Consider the following 18896-nt stretch of genomic DNA (forward strand, 5'->3'; position numbering starts at 1 on the left):
CCATGGCCAACACAGTGGTGTGGCCCACTCCAGCCTTTGGGTGTGACTTCTGTCCCCCCTCCAGGGGCAACTCTGTCCACCAGGACAGCAAGTCACAGTGGCCACTGTCAGGTGCCAGGAATGAGAGTCAGGCCCCAGGCCTTTCAGGGCTCTCTAACCACTGTGACTTTGGAGAGTGGGGGCAATAGTCCCAGGGGGCTGGCACCCTTTGGCCACTCCCTCATTTTACCTGTTCAGAGATGGCAGCCTGACACTGGTACTCCTCTCTGGAGCTTTGTACCCTCCCCCTATGGGTGGGACCCCCAGAGTCTGGATTTGTCAGGGCACTTGTACAACCAGCCCCGCACAATTCTCCTACCAGTGCAGAGATATTATCCTGCAACTGGTCTTCCAACCTGGAGTCTGTACCCTGAGGTTGGACCCGGGTCAGGGGAGAAGTTTGCCTCCCCTATCCCTCCTTCTAGGGCTCTGCACCCACCAACCCCACTAGGAGTTCCCCCCCCCCCCCAGAATCCAGAATTTTCATGGTGCTTGAGGAAGCAGTCCTGCACAATTCTTCTACCAGTGCAGTGATTTTAACCTGACACTGGTCTTCCAGTCGGGGTCAGAGGTGAGTCTCGCCCTCCCCTGCCCCCACTTCCAGAGTTCCGCACCCCACCACCTTGGAGAGTACCCGTAGAAGTCACACCAGGAGGGATGATTGGGCAAAACGCCCTGCCCATCAGGGCAGAGTTTACCCCCTGAACCTGACCGTCCAGCTTAGGTTCTGTACCCTTAGACTGGACCACTGCCTGGCAAGACAGTGCTTCTTTGGGAGTAACCCTACCCCAGAGGGGACCACATTCCCCATGTGGTGGGTAAAAGTCTACCTGGTGCAGGGCTCCAGCCTCCTGCCCATCTGACAGTGCATGAAAGCACCCCAGGCCAGAAGTGATATCTCCAGAGTCAGTCCTGGGGAGCTCTGACCTCAGAGCTGCCCACCAACACACCAGGTTCTCCACTGGGGTACTGCCTCTCCCTCTCATCCCCCTGTTTGGTCTATCACACCCTCCACTCTGGAATGGTACTTCCAGACACGTGGACTGGGGGGACGCTGGTGAAAACCGCTTCCCAAGTCCTCCTGACACTATGGTGTCCCCTTCAGTACATGGCCTTACAGTACAGGCTAGACTCCCCCCTGGCATTCCCTCATGGAACCCACTAGGCTCTGGGACTGGATCTCAGGCACCCTGAGACTCAGCCCACCCCATTCCCTCACCTCTGCGACAGGACATGAGACCCCTCACCCATCCCACTACACAGGGACCTACCTGCGTCACTGCAAACCTCCCCCACCTCCCTTGGTTGGGGAAGACCTGAGCCACTCCCTTCAAGAGAACCCCCAAATGCCCCTTCAGACCCTCTGGCACTCACCCAGAGGTCTGCCTCCAGTTTAGGCTCCCTGGGGTCATAGAACTCACACTCCTCCTGGTGTTGGCATAGCTCTGCAAAACAAGGACTGAACATATGCTCTCCAGCACTCACATCACACAGCCCCTCACATGTGCTAACCAAACTACCCGCCACCTCAGCATCCGTTGCCTTGAAAAAGTACCCCACACCACCCTCCTGAGACTAGTGAGACAGTATCTGACTATCCCTGACACTCAACCCACACTTTTCTGGGGTGTCTCCATACTTCACAACCAGGATTTTAACCTGGGGGAACCCCTCTCCCTGTCACTCTCATCTAGAGCCAGTAGAGTGTCCCTCCTACCACTAGGAATATGACTCCCCATGCCAGTCCCCTAATCCTCTTCAGGGACCCTGTGAACCACTGGAGCTACCTCATAAACCTGAACCTCCTGCTGTATGTCAACCCCCTCCTTCAAGTTGGGCATAAAGTACCTGGTTTGCATAAAAAAATAAAGCTGCACAGGTTAGCGTGCGTCGGAAAAGTCAGCGATGCGTCGATTCCATACTCGCAGGTGAGGCTGTGCAACATTTCTTCTCCAGTCAGGTAGGCGATGGGTCGTTTTTCTCTCCCGCAAGAGAGCGATGTGTTGATTTCCAGGCGGGCACCTTGGGTCCGGGCAGGTTCATGACGATTTTGACGTCCATCGATGTTGAGGATGAGAATCTGCACTGTGTGGGGTTTGCGTCGCTTTCAGCAGCCGCAAGCGGGTTTTGCATTGTTTCTCCAGCCCCTATGCAGGTGATGCATCGATTTTCCAGCCGCAATGCAGGTGGTGTGCCGATTTCAGCTGCGATGCAGGTGGCGCAGCGTTTTTACAGCCACGTTTCAGGTGGTGTGTCAAACTTTTCTCTGCACGGCACCTGTGCGTGGATTTCACACTGGTTCCACCAGCTTCACCTTTCAAGGGCTCAGGGACTGAATAGGGCACCACTTGGCGGGGTAGGAGTCTCAGCAGAGAGTCCAGATGCTGGCAAAGGAAGTCTTTAATGGCCCGAGACTTCAAAACAGGAGGCAAACTCAGTCCAAGTCCTTGGAGACACTTCACAACAAGGAATATACCACAAAGTCCAGTCTTTGTCCTCTTTTAGGCAGAAGCAGCAACTGCAGGCCAACCCAGCAAAGCACAGTCACAGGCAAAGGGGCAGTATTCCTCCTCTTCAGCTCTTCTCCTTGGTAGAGGTTCCTCTTGAATCCAGGAGTAATCTTGAAATTTTGGGTTTTGGGTCCATTATGTATACCACTTTCTGCCTTGGAAGTAGGCAAACTTCAAAGGAAAGTTGTTCAGAAGATCCTGCCTTGCCTAAGCCTCGACCCGGACACACAGCAGGGTGTTGGAAACTGCATTGTGTGAGGGCAGGCACAGCCCATTCTGGTGTGTCAGCTCCTCCCTCCACCCTAGCCCAGATGACCCATCAGGATATGCAGGCTACACCCCAGCTCCTTTTGGGTCACTGTATAGTGGAGATTCAAAAACAGCCCAACTGTCAGTCTGACCCAGACAGGAAATACACAAGCAGGCAGAGTCACAGAATGGTTTAATCAGGAAAATGCCCACTTTCTAAAAGTGGCATTTTCAAACTGACCACCCAAAAAACAACTTATCCAAACAATGTATTTTTAAATTGTGAGTTCAGAGACCCTAAACTCCACATCTCTGTCTGCTCCCAAAGGGAAACTTCACTTAAAAGATATTTAAAGGCAGCCCTCAAGTTAACCTATGAGAGAGATATGCCTTGCATCAGTGAAAAACGAATTTGGCAGCATTTCACTGTTAGGACATGTAAAACACATCAGTACATGTCCCACCTTTGACATACACTGCACCCTGCCCATGGGGCTACCTATGACCTACTTAGGGGTGCTTCACATGTACAAAAAGAGAAGGATTGGGGCTGGCAAGTGGGTACACTTGCCAGGTCGAATTGGCAGGGTAAGGCTAGACACACAGACACTGCAGTGGCAGGTCTGAGACATCTTTACAGGGCTACTCATGTGGGTGGTACAACCAGTGCTGCAGGCCCACTGGTAGCATTTGATTTACAGGCACTGGACACCTCTAGTGCACTTTACTAGGGACTTACTAGCAAATCAAATATGCCAATCAGGGATAAACCAATCACTAATACAATTTGCACAGAGAGCATATGCACTTTATCACTGGTTAGCAGTGGTAAAGTGCCCAGAGTCCTAACACCAGTTCAGAAAAAATAGTAGGAAAAAGGCAAAAAATTTGGGGATGACCTTGCAAAAAGGGCCAGGTCCAACATTGTCCAATTTGGAGGTGACTAGCACATGGACCACCGTCTTCTCAGGTTCTAGAGACAACTGATTGTCCAGTTTGATTCCCAGATTCTTAGCTTCTGAAGATGGAGGGGACAGCAGAGAGGGAGAGAGGATCTCTCTGATATTTTGGTCTAACATTTATGGCTCATAGGCCCATATTTATACTTTTTTAGCGCCACATTTGCGCCCCTTTTTAAAGCAAAAGCAGCACAAACTTACAAAATCCAATTGTATTTTGTGAGTTTGCACGCTTTTGTGTCAAAAAACGGCACAAATGCAGAGCTAAAAAAATATAAATATGGGCCATAGTGAGAAGGATAGAGCTTTATTTGCTGTCATTCACTCTTGTCTCTCATGATGTTGTCTGTCTTCTGCTGGTCAGCATCCAGTACCTACCTCAGTGAGTCTTTCATTTTCCTGCTTTTCAAACATGTGGTTCAAGGAGTGTTCTGTGTTTGCCATTTTGGCATTGAACCCAAAAGGGTTGAGTAGTGAAGCAGAGAATCATGCCTGTATCATGTATCAAGTGTGTGTAAAAGTATAATTTTGCCAGCTAAGTTTTGCAACTGTGGAAAAGTTCAACATTTTCAAAACGATACTTTCATGACGAAAAATTCTGGAAACATTTCCAGCAATGGCATTTGGCAAGGTTTTTTTCAGCAAAAAAATGAAATTTACATCTATGGCAGATATGCAGCGTTTTAAAACAAATCACGATGTAGGCAAAAGCCAACACTGAATTTTGTTTTTTGTTTCGAGCATACGAGTAACTGTAAGGAAGACCTATGTTGAAGAAAAACGGCTGTGTGCAGAATCAATCTTCTAAATCTATTGTATGATACTGTTAATTATTTATAGTCCACACACAAATGTCATAAGCACAGTTTCTATGCACAGAATGAATTTTAGTTAAACATAAGACAAAGTGACAGGGGCGTGGTCAGCAAGATGGCCGATGGGTCGCACTAAACCAGTACTCCCAACCTCACCAACTGAATCCTTAAGCATCCTCCCTACCCAGAGACAGGCATCTGAGCGCCAAATAGCCCAAACATCATTTCTTGCAAGCAGTGGACACGACGTTTGTACTGGTTGTACTGTTTCAAACCCCGAGTAGCCTGCTTGGTGACCTTTATCAGGGAGGAGTGCGTGGGGATGGAGGTGCTGTGCCGAAGACATGCAGGTGGAGCTGTGGCGGCCCAAAGTCACCAAATTTGGAGCCTGCCCAGTGCCACCTGGGGGCTAAACAGACTGCTGAGAGAAATACATTTGGGCAGACAGCTGACTGTGGCACCGGACAGACTATACATTTGGCCACATGCAAAGGAGGCCCCATGCTCACCCAGCAAGGCGACGGCCTGGCATAGAGCGAGTGGGGTGAGAGCTGTAATGGGGCCGCGGCCACATGAGCGATTCGCCTGCAATAACCCCCTTCGCTGCAATTGGAGGATTGGGGAGTGCCTGCCTGAGACCCGAGCGACACCCATGTTGATGCTGGTGGTTTCGACTGCCTGGGAGCCTCAGCTGGTGAGCATGATGGTGCGGTCTGCAGGCCACATTGTGTAATTCCAGTAATTCCTCACATATGGACCAACCCCTTGGAGGTGAGAATGGGCGTCGGCCCTGCATGGCGGGTCCCCCACCACAGATGAACTGAATTACACATGGGGGACTCCTGGAAGTAGAGGAAATTGCACTTATAGCATTGTGGAGGTGGTTCCTCCCAATCGCTCAGCCTCCTCCTCCAGGACTGAACTAGCTGTGTGTCGGAGGCCACCTTGGGAGGCAAGGCTACAGTGGTCTGGTAAGACAGGACCCTGGCCCACTGAGGTGAAGAAGGCTGAAGTGCGGGAGACCTGGGGGTGCTGGCAGGGATTGAGCAGAGACTGGTGAAAAAGTAACGTGTGGCACCACATCCAAATAAGTACCACAAGGCACCCGGCCCCTGCAGTGGGTGAGTGGGGACCGAGGCCCAGCCTGCCTGTCAACTGGACTTTCCTCCACCTCTCCACTGGACCTGGGAGATCTTTGGGGGAGACACTGTGACTTGAGGACCATTGCGTCCCCCTCATAATTGGGGGGCTGAGGAAGAGGGAGGTGCACTGCTGCCCTAGACACCAGTGACGCACACTCCTGGTTTTCCCTGCTGAGAGACAAAGAGATGCTCCCTTTCCCGACCCTCCATCAGCTTGAAGATGAACTGACTCTGCTCCACCAGTGTGGTCATTGCTGCTGACTTAAAAAGGTTCCTCCAGTGACTGGTGATGGTCCAAAATAAAAAAGTGTGCCCTGCCCAACAAACCACCATGGACCAGTTTGCGGCCCAGAGCTCAACGGTAGGCATACAATCGGCAGATCAAGATGGACTTCAGACTCCACAGGGCCCCAGAAGTGGAAATCCTGGTGGCCATTGAAGCATCCAGTATGGCGGTGCAAAGCAAAATAGAAGCGATAGCCCTAGAAATGAATCTACTGCGCGGTGATGTCCCGGAAGTGTTGGATTGGTCAGTTGAGAATGAGAAGCAAATCAGCGCCTTTCAGTCAGACATGCAGACCCTCAAAGTCATGGTGACGGTGCTGGAGACCCAGACATGAATGCTGGACCTACATACAGCAGAAGCGTAAGGGAGGGCCCGTAGATTCAAACTGTGCTGTGTGGAATTCCCGGAAAAAAGCGGAATTTTCAAGCGGGAATTATTTCTGGAAGGTACTCCTAAAACTATCATTGCAAAGATACTGAACTACAGAGACTCGGATGCCGTTCTGCAGGTGGTGCGCAGAAGTAGAGACCCCACCTTTGAAAATCATATTATCTGGATATTACCAGACTATACACGGTTAGTCCAGCAACAGTAACATTCCTTTGGTGGAGTTAAACAGAAGCCGAGAGCGACGGGACTCAAATATTTGCTGTGTACCCAGCTAAGTTTGAAGTGTTCAACAATGGCAGTGCACATTTCTTCACATGTCCGGAAGACATATGGAACTAGATGGAGATTTGCATTGATGGCAAGATTGAACCAAGAGGGTGGGGAGGAGCAGAGGCAGACCTGGAGATGACCAGAGGGTGACTCCAGATCGCCAGAGAAAAAGTAAACAATTGTGATAGTCTGGATCCGGGGCTTGGGTGGTGGTCTGAAAAGACAGCATGCTGGACTTGGAGCAGAAGCAACAGGGACGTGAACGAGTCAAGGCCCTGGTCGAGTTGGTCATGTCCGCCGACTCAGCCGGAAACATCTTCGCCCGGCTGGATGACTCGTCACCCACCGACACTGAACTGACATAGTATTGTTGCTCTTTTGACGTGCCTTCCCTGACTGATGGGGCATGATAGAGAGCCCCGAGCAGAGCTGTATCCTTTCAAAATGGTGTTTACATCACTAATGAGACACAGCATGATTAAGCAGCACCACCATAAGCACTGGGATTGAATGGCTAGGGCTGAATATAGCGAACATTGTGAAACTTATTAAGACACTTAACTGTGAAGGTATGCCTACCAGGCTTGGTCCCTGGGTGGGAACTACTCTGGGGGCTGGGACTTACACACACTGTGCTAGCTGTCGGGACACTATAGTGGCTACCCTGGAGCTGCAGCCCACAAGAGTGGGCCTGGCTCTTGGATCCACACTTGAAACACAACACAGGTCACAGGGCCAGATGAACAAAGATTCTGGTTTGAGATTTCCTAATTGCGAATCTTTGTTATTTGCAATTAGGAAATCTCAAACTGCGATATACTAATGTGTCTCAGACATATTTAGCGATCACAGTGGGTTGCAATTGGACCTGCCTAATTAATATTCATGGGGCAAGTCGCAATTGGTGACCCATTGTGAATGGCTGCAATAACAGGGTTGGCGGCCTGCTGGAGTCAGCAGACCACCATGTGATTGCTTTTAAATAAAGCACTTTTTTTTGCAATGCAACCCGTTTTTCATAAAGGAAAATGGAATGCATTCCAAAAAGAAAAAAGAAAAAGTCTGTGGAAACACTGCCAGCTCCTAAAAAATGTCTGCACCCACATTCAAAAAGGGGAAGGGGTTCGTTGGGGACCCCTTCCTGTTTACGAATGGTTACCACCAATTTGAAGTTGGTAGTAATCTGTGAATGTGTTGCAACTGCATTCTGGGTGCAAAACATTCACACATACCACTGCAACTCACTATTAGGAAGGGAGGCCCTTGGCATGCCCCTTCCTAATAGCGAGTCGCAAACCCTATTTTATGATTATGCAATAGGTTACCGACTCACAAAATAGGATTGGGGCAAGGCATTTATTGGTTGGAAACGGTAAATTTTGCCACCTGCGATCGCTAAATAGCTTTGTACAACTAACCCTCAGAGAGGTTGATTTGCTATTTTGCATACAAGTTCTTGTTGAAGCCCAGTGGGCGGCTGGGGGTGACATTAACAGGGAGACATTTGTTAGGTAAACGTGTTTAACCTATGAAAGCAGTGGGAGTAATATTTTTTAGGCTTAGAATCGTTTAATGCAGTGACAGCGGTGCTCATTGTAGGGGTAATGGGGTGCAGTGCGATAGTGGGGGAGTGAGATATCAACGTTGAACTTACTGGATGGGTGACCCCACTTGTTTTCTCTTGTGGAATGTGAGGGGCCTAGGCTTTTTCAGAAAACGCTACAGGATGAACACATACTTGAGTCCACAGGGGCCCATATAGCAATGCTACAAAAGACACACTTGACAGAGGGGGATGCTCAGAAATTACACAAGACGGGGAGAGGCCAGTTGTGGCCATCAACTTATCCCCCTGACGCCAGGAGGCTCTCTATATTGGTAGCACCTGGATGTCCATTCCAGCATCTTAGCCACATAGCCGACATTGAGGGGAGATACATTCTGGTGCACCGCCGACTAGAAGGGGTCGAACTATGCATACTTAGGGCCTCATGTTGGCGTTGGCGTTGGCGGTCGAACCACCAACAGGCTGGTGGAGAAGACTGCCAAATTGTGACCATGGCAGCATTCCTTAAGGAATATAGCACGTTTAGGGGAATCACAGGGTGGGAGAAGAGTAGGGAAAAGGGAAAACTCTAAAAGGAAAGCTTTCTTACTCACACAGGGATGGTCATAGCAAAAGAGTTTGGGTGTGGTGGGAGAGGGAGTGGTTGAACGGGGTGTTGGTGTGAATGTCTTGGGTGCATGTTTGTGCGACACCTGTTGAGTGGGTGGGTGTGGGTGTTTATCTGTCTTGGGAGGAGGGGGGTTGGAGGTGCTGGGAGATGCAGTGGAGAGTAGGGTGACTGTTGGGGTGGTGACTGCAGGTATAGTGGATGTGCTGCATGTAGGTGTGTCTGCGGTTGTGGTCTCTGCGGATGTGGTGACTGGGGTGTATGTTTAAGGGTCTGCTGTCGTGCTGTCTGTGGTTAAGACAGATGTAGTGACTCGATCTGTGAATGTTGCTGTGGTGTCTGCAGGTGTCTGGTGTACTGTCTGTGATGCTGGGGGTTGTTGGGGGTGTCAGGGCAGGTTGTGATTGTAGCTGTGCCTGCAGGTGGATATTGTTTGTGTGCATGCCAGTGGTGTGTCTTGTGGTGCTTGTCTTTGTCTGAGCTACCCTCGGATGTTGAGGTAGATGCATGCATGTCTATCTGTGTGCTTTGGCTGGATCGGGGAAGAGGGTTCTGGGATTAGGAAGAGGTAGGTGGAGAGGGGATAGAAGACAAAGGGTGATTGGCTGCCGTCAGTGTGGAGGACAGAGCCTGAAAGGATCTCAGCCAGTGCACAGTGAAAGCCCTCCAGGAGTACATTACTCTGTTGGACTTGAGTTGCCAGTCCCTGGATGGCATTCACAATGGTCGAATGATCCACAGAGATGGACCTCAGGAGGTCAATAGCCTCCTCACTGAGGGCAGCAGGGCTGACAGAGGTAGGGGCACAGGTGTCTGTGGCAAAGTAGACGCCCACCCTCTTGGGTGAGCAGGAACGGACAACTGGGTGGTTAGCTACGGGGAGCGCAGTGCTCGAAAGGGAGGTGGCAGACAAAGATGGTGCTGGAGTTGTCCCAGATGGGTCCACCACCACCAGGGAATGTCCACTGGAGGAGGATTCCATTGATGAAGGACTGGATCCTGTCTCCCCCATGGCACTCCCCTCACCCTCTGGGCCACTGGGTCCCTCGCTGCTAGTGTGTCAGCACTCCGGGTCCCATGGCCGGCGGTTTCCCCACTCGCCTGTCCCCGTCTCCTTCGCCTGCCTATGCTGATGCACACAAACAGAGAGGGGTCATCACATTCTTCACACACACAAACATTACAACATGCATAGCAGTAGCTATACATCTCCTGCTAAGAAAGTCCCACTTACAAATCCTTCAGAGCCTAAATCATGTCAAAACAAGTCACTTCCAACTTTCCTATCTGACAACAGTCTGACCCACAACATAGGCAAACCATCTGACCATTCCTTGATCATCTATTCAGCTGTAACTCAAAAGCATCATGCACATGAAGAATTGGTTAAACCAATACATATATCACCATGCAGTTTATCACTGTCCATCGTCACATCAGTCTAAGGAAATGCAGGTGACTGATAACACAATATCAAGCCTACTCCCACTACACACCTGCCTAGTCCATCACTAAAAGTCAAGTTTCATGGACGGGAAGTCATCGCACATTATATTCGACACTGCATGTTGCCTTCCATTCACATGCCTATCTGACCATTCTGTACATAACATACACAGTGACTAATATAACAGATTAATACAGTACATGTGGCATGGTCACACAGTGGCCATCACAAATTTACACTACGTCAGGAAAACATCTATCTGTTTACTAGTAAAAGATGCATAAGGTGTGTCAGCACCCGCTAATCAGATACATTGTCACACACACAACACCTCTATGTACTACAATTGGGGCCTACCTAGCACACAGGAACCAACCACACACTACCACAGGGAACATAGTTACAACAACAAAAGTATGGACACCATACAGTGTGTTTGAAGGGCTCATACCATTCCACCAGACATGCTGAATAGAAGCCTCTACATGACAACATCAGAATACCTACATCACTAACAATTGTCCTGACACATGATTCCCACTATCTATATTCAGACTTAACACTTACACAACTGATTACCATTGTAACCATAATTGACACATACACCTAGAGTCAAGGTCCAATACTGACAACACATCCTACAACATCAACAGGTGTATGTGACAAGAAACATCTGCAACACCATTAAGTCAGGCAGAAATGATCTGACCCATAACGATACGTATCTAAACAGCCTCAGATCAGCAAAGGTAAGTTTCAGAGAAAATGGCCTTAAATACCTATTCAGCCACGAAGTATCATTTGACACATGATGCAGGCAGCAAATGGCTTATGTAGCACTCATATAGGTATGGCATTGGCCCATCTAGTATGGACAATACACATAGTCTAAGGGGTAATCAGTGTAGCCACTTGTCTTCTCTACAACAAAGACATTGTGATACAAGTAATTTGTACAGATGTCAAAGTCATACCATGAAATGTGAAGGTAAAATAGATAACATGAGTTCAACATAGTAGGATAATCAGTCTAATCAATTGACACATTTCCCAATGTATTATTATGACATAACAATGGAGTCATCTCCTCAGACTTTATAGGGACAGTATTAAGTTGCCCTTTACAAAAGCCTCTCTTGGATGCCAGCCTCACATGAAGTGTCCAATAATTTCAGGACACAGGATTACGTGGCCCTGTAACTTATCTGTTAGACCCAACATTGCACATAGAGCAGATCCAGTGAAATAGTTTGAGCTACATAATTCACTCATTAGGTGAATGGACTTGGGGACACTAGGTGGGAACGATGACACAGGAGGTAAATAATATTTATGGCTGAGTCAAGTCACACAAATGACAAAGTCACATGTGTGTCTCCACATGCAGTCATACTAATTGGTTGACATAGTTGGTTAACGTGTCCACAAACACAATACAATGGCCACATCTGTGTTTCTATGTTAGCAACTGTAGTACCATGTACCACCGTGCCTCAGAACACCACCATAAAAGAAAAAGACTATAGATGGTACATCCTTCTCCGTTCAAGCAGCCAAACTATGGAATTCATTACCCCCAACTATAAGAGCCACAGATAACTATCCTGTCTTCAGAAAACTACTCAAGAATTGGATCTTTCCTTCCTAACCACCATATTCAAACAGCTATGGGCGGCATTTGCCTATGTTGCTAAATATTTTTTATCTGTTTATGTGTATATTCTAGTTATATATAGTTCTTTAGAAAACATGTATTGCTACTATGTCATAACAATAAACTACACACATACTCTTTAAACCTGTTTAACTAATGTATATTTACTCATGGTTTAAATATGTATATGTATGTACATATATGTGTGCCTATGTGTGTGTATTCATGTGCGTATGTATGTGTGTGTAAATTCTTATATTAGATACTTATGAATCCCTGCTCTCATTTTATATCACACTTTGGGGCATATTTATACTCTGCTTGCGCCAAATGTGCGTCAAAAAGTTTGACGCACATTCGGCGCAAACCCTGCCCCATATTTATACTTTGACGCCCGACCCTGCGGACGTCAAAATCCACCATGTGCATAATTTTTTGGAAGGGGGAACCTGCCTTGCGTTAATTATATGCAAGGTAGGCGTTCCCTTCCAAAAAATGACTTTAAGGCCTGTGCGCCTTATTTATACTCTGGGGTCATTTTGACGCACAGGAAGGGGTGGGCCTTAAAAAACGTCGCAAAGCCTGATGGGCGCTGTTTTTTAATGCCTGGGTCAGGGCAGGCTTTAAGGGACCTGTGGGCTCGGAAGGAGCACAGAGGTGCCCTCCCCTGCCCCTAGCATGGCCATTGGGCAAGGGGGCATGACTCCTGTCTTTGCTATGAGAGGAGTCATGTCAATGGGGATTGCACGTCAAAAAAAATGGCACAAGTCCGGTGTGAGGCCTGATTTTTGCCTCAGACCTGACTTGCACCATTTTTTGACGCACAACCCCATTTTCCCATACGCCGGCGCTGCCTGGTGTGAGTCATTTTTTTTACGCGTACCAGTCCGCAGTGCCGGCTAACGTCATTCCATAAATAAGGCGCCTGCATGGCGCGTTGGAATGGCGTTAGCCGGCGGTAAACCTTTTGACACACAACTACGTTGGCGCAGTTGTGCGTCAAAAAGTATAAATATGGCCCTTTGTCTACCCATAACCATATATCATGTCTCTTTCAATCTATCCTCCATTCCCACTCTGACTCATCCCAAATCCATTCTACTACTTTCATCTCCTAAATAACCCTGCCTAAGCTTTTCCCTCCTCTTCCACATCTAACTCACCCAAAACCTCACTTTACTACCATGATCTCCCAAACAACCCTACTAAATTCTCCCTCATTTATCTCACCCTGCTACTATGATCTCTCTAACCCTTTACACAGACCCTTCCCTCCTCCATCCCCCCTTTACTCATCCCAAGCCTAAATCCTATTACCATAAACTCCCAATTAACACTTCTGGATTCGTCCCTCCTCCACTCTTCCATTACTCCAGTCAATCCAACTAACAAACTTACATATCTGCGGCTCAAATTAACTCTTTATAACACTAAAACTGTACTCATATTTCCCTATACTAATCCACCACTAATTCCTTTTGGGTTCCGGGGTAGCGTGCTACTTGCCAAAAAGCACTTCAGCGCCTCGTCAGGGGTAGTAAGCGATATATAAATACTATTACAATTACAATGTCTTCCTAGGAGATACTTCACCTGTAGCACTTACCACATTGTCACAGCAACAATACATTGACATAATACACTTTACTGGCAGAGGCAAGAACATGGGTACAATTACCACTTACCCACTTATGGCTGCTGTGGTGCCCTCAAACCTCCATCCACCTCAAGGTAGGCCACTGCCAAAATGAAGGCCATTGGGGGGGTCATAGTCTGATGAGCATCCCCCCCTCACTGGGAGGACATCTCAAGCTGGGCCTCTGCTGTCTTCCAGGCCCAGCGTCTCAGGTCCTCCCACCGCTTACTACAGTGGATGCTCCACCAGCTGTGGACCCCCAGGGTCTGCACTTACTTATTAATGGCATGCCAAGTTCCCTTCTTCTGATGGACGTTGACTTGCATGAATGACACAGACAAAAGGAGAAAGTCATGTCCACATGAACCATACCAATAGTAGTGGACATAACACTTCAGTAACAGCAAATATGCAAACATTCCCCATCCTCTCACCTCACACTGCTTCACAATATTCCATCTGCATGCATCAACACCTCCACTAGTGTACATTAACGGTACACCTTAATACACCACACCTATCACACATTGGTATTATATTGGACTCACCTGCTCCTATTGTGCTCCAAATAGCTGTTCAAACAGGGGTAGGTCCTCCTCCATTAGTTTATTAAGCTCTTCTGAGGTGAAGGCTGAGGCCCTATCACCTGCAGGACGTGGCATGATTGCTCCCAGAGCCAGTAGACAGCATCTCAGGTAGTGGAGATCTTGCTGGCAGCAGTGCCAGGAGTCAAGTGAGCAATACTGCAGATGATGGGGGTCACGTCCGCAACGTACATGACTGTCACCGTCGGCGGACATCGCCTTTGACCACAGCCCACCAAAGGCAGCAATGTTTTCCAATGGCAAATTACACCACTGTTGTGACCACCTACCGCCATGACGACTTCCTCTGGTGGACTTAGGTCACTTCCACATGTCCAGTACAGTAGGTCAGGCAGCTGCCATTTTAAGTACTTTTTGTGTATGGAAGTGTTTTATAATCGGCATCATTAACTATACCCCATATTGTGCAGTACATCTGTGAGTACTGCCCTCATGTTAAGGTGATTTCATGTACATGTATGCTGTAAATGCTGAATTTATAGAAGACATGTGGTCATACCAACATACAAGTAATCTGAGTTTCCTATGTCTGTCAATAATGTTGATAATGTCCTACAATATGTGTGAAACATGTGCAAATGACTGGTCTTACATACAGTTACAGTGACGTGAATTGGTAAGTGTCGTCCCATAGTTGGCTGAGGGAATGTGCACCAAGAAGGGTGTAATCGGATGCATAGCTGTGTGCTGTATTGTATATATCAGAAGTAGTAGACATCATCGACAGCTGTTGTGTGAGTAAGCTGATTAACTGTATTTTATGTGTGCATGCTGTATGTCATATACTATATTTTCCTCTTTTCACATAGTTACCCTGCTATGAGGAGGGAAAGACAACCACCAGTGTATTGTCCACTAGTTGACGTGCATATAATGGAAGGAAGATATTGCATACTGACATATCATCTGAATCGTCGTACTATTATGGATCTATGTAAGCAGTTGGAACCAGATTTGATGCCTGCCAATCGGATTCCCTATAGCATACCTCCCATCGTTCAAGTCTTCTCAGTGTTACACTTCTTGGCCACTGGCTCCTTTTAGAATATAGTGGCTTTAACTGCAGGGATGTCTCAGCACATGTTGAATATGGTTTTGAGGGATGTATTGTGTTAATAGTTGAAACACCTGGACACCTACACCAGGTTTCCACATTGAGCGGATTTGGCCTGTGTGATGGCAGATCTTTATGGTATGGGGCACATTCCACATGTGGTAGGACCCATAGATCTCACACATGTAACTTTGATTCCCCCCAGTGACAATAAACAGGTGTTTAGGAACTGAAAAAATTAACACTCCATCGATGTTCAAGTGATGTGTCTGGCAGACCAATACATTTCACAAGTCACTGCCAAATATCCTTGATCAGTCCATGATTCCTTCATCTTGCGGAACAGCAATTTCCCACTGCTGATGACATGACTCTGCACAGAGAGGTCCTGGCTTGTGGGTAAGCTAGATTTGGAATGTGTGTCTGCAAGGTATTACTCCTGCCATTACAATATTGCATGTCTCACATATACGTATGTGTTGTTCAACCATTTTGTTCTCAGTAGACTCTAGCTATCCAAACTGTCCTTGGCTGATGACACCAGTGGGGTACCCAACCACGCCAGGGGAAGTCCGCTAAAATGAGGCCCACTGGAGGACAAAGCATGTAGTTGAGCAGAGTTTTGAGCTCCTGAAGGCAAGATTTAGGTGCTTGGACTTATCAGGAGAAGTCTTCCTCTACGCACCCAACAAGGTATGTCAAATAATAGCTGCCTGCTGCATGCTCCACAACCTTACCCTGAGATGTCAGAAACCACTTATATCCAGATGAGGGGGAGGCAGCAGATCTTGTGGGTGGAATTGTAGAAAAGCCAAGCAATGAAGAGCCAGAGGAAGAAGAAACAGAAAACTGTAGGGCAGATCTCATCAATCAGTACTTCGACTGACTAATAGGTATGTGTAGTTCACCTATTGTTGTGATGTAATAGTGCAGCCAGAAATCTAAGGCTAGCTTGTCACCTCCTTCATTGCATCATCTGTGGTTGTGTGGTGGTGTCCAAAGGCTATGAGTGAATTGAGAATGCAGACTGAAAGTCTGTATTGCGTACAAGACTGAGTGGTCTACTGCATAATGTATTGTAACAGCAGATGCGAAGTTACACTTGTGAACATGCCTACTCTGATGTGAGGAATGTATTCTGCTATGTTGTATCCCTTTTCCTCTTCACTCACAGATGTGCCTAGATCCTGTTTGGCTCTGCTACCTTGGCAGAGGAAAGAGTGTCAGACGCAGATAAGATTTGCTGAGAGACATGAGAAGTGGACATGACTGAATCCAGGTAATGATAGTGTTGCATAACTGGGGTGTAACTCAAAATATAAAGTGTTTCCTGTGTGTTCCTACTTTGCATACCAAAGTGCATGTGACTGTAGACTGACATAGGTAAGTGACAAGCCTACAGGTATGGGAACGATATAAGTGTAAGATTTCAGCACTGGGTACTTCAGTAATCATCTTTGTGTGTACCATGGGATATGTGTATTTGAAGCTTTGGTATAGGTATGTGATGAGGCTTTACCAGGTGATACAGAGGACCTGTCAGTGTGCCTCCTGCCTTGTAAGACATTTACTATGCCCCTAAATTCTGATTTGTATCTAGCATTGTGTGACACCTTAGGAAACATTCAGTTGTTACTCTCACTCAACCTCTATGTGCTGTATGCAAATCTACCTATAAATGTGTTATGCAATAGCTTTCTACTTCTTTGATATCTGTGCTGTCACATTTCTGTTGTATCAAGTCTACTGCTGACATAGACCCTGTTTGCTGTCCATAACAATGGATGTACTATCTAGAGAGACATTTGAAGGACAGAATTGGCAAGCATTACTAGTGCACATGGATGATAAATGATACATAAACAGGAGCTGTGTTACAGTGTGATTTATTGTGTTTTTTCAAAGGAATATCTGTGACTCTAATGGTAATAATTGAAAACAAACAAGTGATGGTGGATGAAATCACAGGGTAGCTGCTGCACTAGTTGGAAGCAAAGTCCTGTGTCCTTGTACCATGGGAAAATGGAGTTAGGTTTCAGAATAGTCAACAGGGTGTATCTGTATAAGCAGACGTTTAATTTCTGGTAGCGGGATTGGTCTTGACATCTGCTCCTACTGTATGTCTGGGTGGGCGACCACATTTGCAGGGGGAGGGTTCTTCAGCTAAAGAGGGAAGGGTGTCTGCGACATGCCCTTCCCCTGGTAGGGCCTCCATTCCACTAGCAGCTGCAGATGTGGAAATGGCTGATGTAAGTGCTAGTGGAAGAGGCTAGATGTTGGGTACAAACCCTATTCAGGGTGGTAGCCATGTCCCTCAGTACCCCCAGCAATGGAAGCCAGGTGGGCTTTTTGTTGCTTCCACTGCCCATGACTTCCTGGTGATGGTCCTGCTGCAGTGTTTTAATTTCCCCCAACATGGTGATGATTTGGCCCATCATGGCTTGGGAACTTTGGTAGACTTTTACGACTTGGGAGATGGTTTCCTGGTCAGTGGAGTCCCTTTGAGGCTTCATACTCTGGCCCACAGCTTCCCTCCCACACACCCTACCCCCACGTACCTGTGACCACTCCCAGTAGTTGCAAGTCCATCATTGTCAGGGGTGGCAAGGTGAGACTCAGGTACATGCACTGTGGGGCACGCAATAGATTGAACAGTCATTGGAACATAGGTTCGGGGGGCAAATTGTTGCCTGAGATGTCTATGCAACAGGGCTGGAAGAAGTTGATGTGGGCAGGGTAAGGCTGAAGTTGTGGACTGACCACGGGTCCTAGATGGCCCAAATTCTTTGTCAGAGTCTAGACATCCAAGGGTGTTGTCCTCACTGGGACCTTCATCCAGAGGGGGAGTGACAGTCTCTGGTACTCTCTCCATGGTGGCTAGGGCAAGGTTACCTGTGTAGGGAGTGAGACACAGAGTTCAGGTTACAATCAGTGTATTGTTGCAGTTGCGCAAGATGCAGAGAGTGGCTTAACATGATTCCCCGCAATGACATAGATAGCTGCTGCACAGTATGCCTTAGCACATGCAACTCTGTGACTTGATTTCCATATGCCATGTGAAGAGTTGTTAGACTAGGTTGGTAGGGATAGTTCAAGCTGATGGCATCTGATAATGTCTGATTATGTACATGACTGTTCACCTCTATTACCTTGTGAACTGTCTGGCAGGATAGATGGCACAAATAAGAGCTCTATGATGCACAATGTTGTCTTTGTAAGAACATTGTATGTGAGTAAGCAATGGACATTGCCCTGAATCTGGATGCACTGCATGTGCATCAACAAAGGCAGCTAACTTTCCAACCCAGGTGAGTCTATTTCTAGGTAGGGATCGCTTATCTGTGGCCATATAAAATGGGCACTTAGCTATATCAGTGTTTTGCTTGGAATGCTGGTGTGAGTGAGCCATTGCATTGCTGTCATTGCCATTTACTGTTCCACACAACGGGATGTTGCATTCTTGGAGTAGTAGTGATATGATTAGCCACAAGTGCATGTGCCATTTACAAGGGCTGTGAAGCCAGATGAGTGCAGTGGAGAAGTGGCATACCAGAGAAAGGTATTAGGTCATTGGGACAGTGGAGTACTGGGTAAATAGTTAATTGTGGTGGCTCCAGGTGGTGAGGGTGCATGTAGGTCAAGACAATTTTGTGACATATGTTGTGG

Source organism: Pleurodeles waltl, chromosome 3_1 (assembly GCF_031143425.1).
Source record: "Pleurodeles waltl isolate 20211129_DDA chromosome 3_1, aPleWal1.hap1.20221129, whole genome shotgun sequence".
In the NCBI taxonomy this organism is placed as follows: Eukaryota; Metazoa; Chordata; class Amphibia; order Caudata; family Salamandridae; genus Pleurodeles; species Pleurodeles waltl.